The sequence below is a fragment of the Myotis davidii genome, unplaced genomic scaffold (assembly GCF_000327345.1).
Source record: "Myotis davidii unplaced genomic scaffold, ASM32734v1 scaffold555, whole genome shotgun sequence".
Classification (NCBI taxonomy): Eukaryota; Metazoa; Chordata; class Mammalia; order Chiroptera; family Vespertilionidae; genus Myotis; species Myotis davidii.
Window position 1 is genome coordinate 363,587 of NW_006286315.1, and position 6,933 is coordinate 370,519.

Here is a 6,933-nt window from a genome sequence, read left to right on the forward strand (position 1 = left end):
ATTTATTTATTTATGTGTATTTTACTTAACATCCGGTTCATGTAGAACAAATCAATTCATTTCTCTTAATGGCTGGATAATATTCCCTTGTATGGATATAACACATTTTGTTTATTACCAGTTGATGGACATTTGGGCTGTTTCTGCTTTTTGGCTCATAAATAATGCTGCTGTGAACATGCATGTACAAGTTGTGTGTGTTTTGTTGTTGTTAATCCTTACTCAAGGATATTTTTTTCCATTGATTTTTGGAGAGAGTGGGAGGGGAAGAGACAGAGAAACATTGATGTGAGAGAGACACATCAACTGGTTGCCTCCAGCAGGTGCCCTGATGGGCTGGGAATCGAGCCTGCAACTGAGGTACATGCCCTTGGCCAGAATCGAACCCATGATCCTTCAGTCCACAGGCCAATACTCTATAATCACTTAGCAACACCGGTGAGGGCGAGTTGTGTTTTTAGTTCTCTTGTATATATACCTAGGAGAGCAATTGTTGGGCCATACTACATTTGACTCTGAGTGCTGAGTGTCAGATGCTAATAGAACTTCCAAGAGCTTTTCTTGTATGAAGGAATTCAGGAGTTGTTACTTGGTTTCGGAAACCTAAGTTAGTTTGTAGTATGATTTCCAAATGGATGAGTAAAGTAGACAGCACAAGAGTGGTAGGCAGCATAGAGGAATGTGTGGGGTAGGGTGTCTCACTTGTACTGGTGAGATTTTAATTTATAGAGGTGACTAGGTGACGACAACGCTATTACTAATCCTTACTAGAGGATATTTTTTTCTATTGCTTTTCAGAGAGAATGGAAGTGGGTGAGAGAGACATCGATGTGAGAGAGACACATCGACTGGTTGCCTCCTGCATGCGCCCTGATTGGGGATGGGGAGCGAACCCACAGGTATGAGCCCTTGACTGAGAATCGAACCTGCGATCCTTTGGTTCCCAGGCCAATTCTCTAACCAGCTAGCAACACCAGTCAGAGCGAGGCCAAAGCCATTGAAAGAAAAATGTATTCTATTTCTGGAGAGAAGAGGCGTGCCACACCACAGGAAGATTTTCGCCAGAAGGCAGAAGCAGGAGTGAGGGGAAAGCTTAGGAGAAAGCTGTCTTGCCTTTGTTCCATGAGAAAGGCAAGGCAGGGCAGGGTAAGCCTTTTTTAAGGACTAGCTAGTTTAAATAATTTTGGCAGGCTTTGGGCAATAGGAATGGTCTCTAGTTGCCTGGTACCTGGCCTTGGGATGATTTAGGTAGGGGTAATATTGGCTTTGTCTGTGAGAGTTAAAGGAGCTGATTGCTTTGCATATAAGAGGTTGCTGCCAAGTAAGTTGATTACTGTCTTTAGGAATTAGCCCTGGAAAGGGCATTCTCTCCACCAGCAAGTTTTTAAAACTTCATAAAATACAGAAAAAAAAATGTAAGACATGATTAATGCACAGGGACATGGCTGGGATAATGTGAAGGACTGTTGTTGTAAAGGTGGCACTTATTTTTCGCCAGTCAAATTGAAAATGAGGGGCCTGAGTCTAATTTAGGACTTAAATCTCTTAGAGGCCAGGGAGGAAAACCTTCCCTTCTCTCCCAGTATGGCCACACAGTATTATTCTTTTAAGCGAAATGAGTTAGCTGAAGTGTAGAGAAGGGAGTGTTCCTTAAACCTGAGATTCTCAACGGAATTGCTTATGGAATATTTTAAACTGGAAATGCTTGGATACCACCCTTATACCTGCTGAATAAATCTTGGGCAGAGTTTCTGACCTGTGTCTTTTGAAAGTTTTACAGATGATTTTGATGGCCTCTAGATTAGAGACTGATTGCTCACTACATTTACCCACTACCTACTGAACAAAGCCTGTAGGCTGAGTATAAAAGAGATGCCAAAAACTGGGCGAGGGGTAATTACAAATTAGAGTTAGACATGATTCCTCCCTTCAGGGAACAAAGGGACAGCTTTCTCTTTGGGCCAAGGTGAACCATGAGAGCCCCCTTGACCTGGACCTTGTGATTTATCTCCAGTAGAAGTTCTGAGGTTCACAGTCTTCCACTAGAACTAAGCTGAAGGACAATGTCCAGAAACAAATGTTATTAGGTCCATGTTATTTCTATGGGAATACTGCATGTTCCCTGCCAGCACTTGTGGCAGAACTGCACTGCCAAAACACATAAGCCAGGAACATGAAGGAACATTTACTATATTGAAAGGTCAGGATTGTCCTTGTTTGATAAACCTTCCAAGGTTTAATAGGAAGAGAAAATGAATGCAGAAGTTTGTGGAAAAATTAAGACACAATGTATTCTAAGTAGAGGCTCTGTTTTCCAAGCCCATAGGAGTAGATCATTTTTGGGTACAGGGGAAACAGGCAAAGATTGAATATGCTATGATTACCACTTCCTCACCCTCCTGGAATATTTTTGGAAACTTTTCGCATCTTCCACTGAGTTAATGTTTTAAACAGTTATGGGAAAGAAGTGAAAGGCCCTTGTCCCAGTTCTGTGGTTTGGTTATAAATCACAAAACCAAAACCTGCCTTGCTCCCTCTCATTTATTTTGGCAACTGTTGGGTAGTGGATTGAACAAGGAAAAAATTGTCTTCCCACTGCTTTGGTCATATAAATTTTTATTTACTGTTGTATAATACTGTTCCCTATACTGCCAAAATTGTTGAAATCAGGAGGGGAGATACTGTTTTCCATGTCAAAGTGGACAAAAGTCACACTGGGTTATGCTGCTGTTCTGTCTACCACTGCCACCTTTTGTGTCAGTTCTATTGGTAGGTGGGCTTAAGGGGAGAGTCCATGGCGATGTCCTGGCCGCGACTGTAGAGAAGCATTTTCCCTGATAAAGTTGATCATGTCACTCACAGTGTGTCATCTTCCACTTAATATTAAGATGGCAGTACTCTCCCAAGTGACCTACAGATCGAGTGTAACCCCTGTCAAAATTCCAATAGCTGTTTTTTGGTGTCTAGATCTCTTACTTCATTGGAGATGGCGTAACAATGACATTCTCATTATAATTTTCTTTTCAAATATTAGCTGGAATGACTTTGTTGTATAGGTCATATAGGAAATGCAGGATAAATCTTTCTTTCCTTTGTCCAGTTTTCAAAGTAATGAATTGGTTCTCTGTCATCCCCAGAAGGTGACCAGTTAGTTTTCTTTTTAAAACATCATGATTGGGTCCAGCTGGCGTGGCTCAGTGGTTGAGCATCTACCTATGAACCAAGAGGTCATGGTTCAATTCCTGTTAAGGGCACATGCCCAGGTTGTGGACTCAATCCCCAGTAGGGGGCATGCAGGAGACAGCCGATCAATGCTTCTCTCTCATCGATGTTTCTATCTCTCTCTCTCCCTCTCCCTTCTCTGAAATCAATAAAAACATATTTAACAAACAAACAAAAACATCATAATCAGCATGCTCCCCCCTCTCAGGAGCACACCTGCACCTTTCCTTTCCCCTTCTCTTTCCCCCAGGATCGTTACCTTTGCCTTTCTCTCTCCTAAGCTCCAAGAGCCCTTCTTTTGTGTATGTTAACTTGTTTCCTGAGCCTATGCAGCCCAGTTGTCTCACTTCTACTACTCCTGTAACTTTCTAATAAACTTTCTCTTATAATTTGGGGCCGGGCAGTGCATCATTATCAATTCATGGATTTAAATTCATTGATGGTTTTCAATTCATTGAAGTTACTATCCTTATTGAAGCTCAAATTATCCCATCTTAGGCCAGTGGGAGCCTCTTTAACTTGGCTCCTGAGTCCTTTTGACACAGTCCTAGTAATTGATTGCTTCCCTGATATCTGGTGTAGGGGAGACACACTTTTACCTTTACCCTCTTAGGGTTCTTTTTATCTGGGTCAGATCAACAAGAGAAAATCATACATATTTATTTAATGCAAATTTTATGTGACACAGGAACCTTCATAAGGAATGAAGACCCAAAGAAATTATGAAATTTACATGCTGTTATATTAGGTTAAACAGAGAGAGAGACAATTGTGGAAAGTGACTAAACTGTAGGGAACGGCTATGAAAGAAGAATTACTTTTGATAAGGTCTGTATATATAGCATGCTCTCAGTCTCAACTTCTTGATGATGAGAATGCTGCTTTCCTTCTGATATTGGGAGGACATCGCTCATAGGAGAATTTCATCGCTTTAAAAAAAAAGAAAGAAAATGTTTTTCTTGTTTTTAAAAAATATTTTTATTGATTTCACAGAGAAAGGGGGAGGGAGAGAGAGATAGAAACATCAATGGTGAGAAAGAATCATTGATCAGCTGCCTCCTGCACGGACCTTACTGGAGATCGAGACCGCAACCCAGGCATGTGCCCCTGACCAGAATCGAACCTGGGGTCTCTTTAGTCCGCAGGCCCAGCTCTATCCACTGAACCAAACCGGGTAGGGCCAGAATGTTTTTCTTGTGCTTGCTGTCTTCATCTGCCTTTAACACAAATCATCAACATGCCAAAGCTGCTTATTTTGGAGTTGCATGTTCTGTACTTCTCCACTGGTATGTCATGATGTTTTGGACTCATCTTACACATTTCCTGACTCCAAACTTGGAATCAGGTATTTCTCCAACCTTTTAATGGGAAATGGTCATTCAAAACCATAATCTTGGTGCTAGAAATGCTCATTGGTACTGGATTGACAATTACTTTCAAGCCTTTTCAGTGATCAGAGCTGGTGTGTGTGTAGATATAGATACATACCTATCTATCTATCTATCTATCTATCTATCTTTCTTCAAGATAAAATACCTTGTGAGTTCATATTGTTTCTATTTAAGTTCAGGGTTTTTATATATTGACATCTATATGACACTGGATTCCATATTAAGAATACTGATTTTCGCCCTAACTGGTTTGGCTCAGTGGATAGAGCATTGGCCTGTGGACTGAAAGGTCCCAGGTTCAATTCCAGTCAAGGGCATGTACCTTGGTTGCGGGCACATCCCCAGTAGGGAGTGTGCAGGAGGTAGCTGATGGACGTTTCTCTCTCATTGATGTTTCTGACTCTCCATCCCTATCCCTTCCTCTCTGTAAAAAATCAATAAAATATATTTTAAAAAATAAAATTAAATTAAAAAAAGAATACTGATTTTCAAGGACACAGGGGAAGATAGAAAAGACAATATTCCAGAATTGCCCATTTATTTTATCCCATATTACACATACAACAATCTATACATAAAATTCTGTCACATCTGGTTATGGCTATTGAAAACATTAAAAAATTTTTACATATGCTATTTCCAACCTCCTCACTTTTTATAGTGTAATGTGTCTACATTGTCAGATCATGCAGACATTACATAATATTATCTCTTCCTTTTAAACCTAATTTAGTCTTAGTTCTACAAGTAACTATATTTAACTCACCATCATTTCCTTATGTTGATGTTTTCTAGTCACTCTAGATCATTTTCTAGTACAGTGAGAACAATATTCCTTGAGTTCTTACAGGGCAGTAACAGTTGGTGCCATATATACTTGAAGATCGTTAATTTTGCTGGATAGAAAATCATTGGATCTCATTTTCTCCCTCCTTGAATATTTTAAATCTATGACTCCCATTTTCTTCTGGCAGTGTCACTATCAAAAAGTCTGTTGCAAATGCTAAAAATTAAAAATGAGGTTGGAAATAGCATGTACCCTGACTGGGAATCCAACTGATAACTTTTTGGTGCATGGAACAACACTCAGCCAACTGAGTCACACTGGCATTGGCCTATATATTGATCTTTAAATACACTGCTGGTTCAAGTTGCACATGTTTTTTTTAAATGTGTTTTGCGCCTATGTTCACTGAGTTTGGCCAATAGCTTTTTATTTTGTGCTATTTATTAACTGTCGATTTCAGTGTTATAGTAGCTTTGTAGAATTATTTATATTTTTTTATAATTTCTGTACTCTGTCAGTTTATATAATGTGAGAATAATTTCTTCCTGAAAGTGTCATAGAACTTTCTAATTAAAACCACTCCAGTTTGATATCTTTTTTTTAATTAAAATATATGTTTATTGATTTCAGAGAGGAAGAGAGAGGGAGAGAGAGATAGAAACATCAATGATGAGAGAATCATTGATCGGCGGCCTCCTGCAGACCCGCTACTGGGGATCGAGCCCACAACCTGGACATGTGCCCTTGACCGGAATCGAACCCAGGGCCCTTCAGTCCACAGCTAATGCTCTATCCACTGAGCCAAACTGGCTAGGGCCCAGTTTGATATCTTTTTAGAATAGATCTGTAACTACTTTTTTCATTTTATATATAGTAATTGGTCTGTTTTAGCCTTTCTAAATCTTCTTGAGGCATTTAGTATTCACCTCCATCTGCCAATAATTGGGCTCCCTCTCCGCATTAAGATCCTCTAATAGTGCTCCCTCATCCTCTAAAGTGAAATCTGGTTCTCTTTACTCTATGCAACCTGCTCACAGGATTCTCATCATTATTTTCATTTATATTCATCACATTGAACTGTTTTTGCCTTACTCCAAATACATTTAGCTTTGACTTTATGTAATAGAAATGATTGCTCATTTTTCAGTGCTTTTATTTTCCTAGCTATGTCTTGTGGGAGAGTAGAACTTGCTTTGTACAGAGGCTAGCATTATCCACAGTTTATTGTTTCATACATACCTTGGGGTGATGATATGTAGTGATGGGAGGGAAGGTAGCAGCAGGGAACAGTTACCCAGTGACCTGTACACAGTCATCTAGCAGAGTCTCCTGCTGCACCACTCTGTGATTGTGATGAGTGGCTATGTGCCTGGGCTGGCTGGGTATGGGCCCAGGGTAGTTCCAGGCCTCGGTTCCACCCTTAGCCTGTGTAGGTAGTACTTACGGGGTGAGTGTGTGTGTGTGTGTGCGCGCGCGTTATTATAAACAACACTGCAGTGACCATACCGTATTTGCCGGCGTATAAGACGACTG

General features: G+C 40.2%; 1 long non-coding RNA gene across 1 annotated transcript in view; it reads left to right on the forward strand.

Moving 5' to 3' along the window:
- Positions 1-6,933, forward strand: part of LOC107182144 — a 33,539-nt gene that overhangs the window by 826 nt on the left and 25,780 nt on the right. The gene's annotated exons all lie outside the window — the stretch shown is intronic.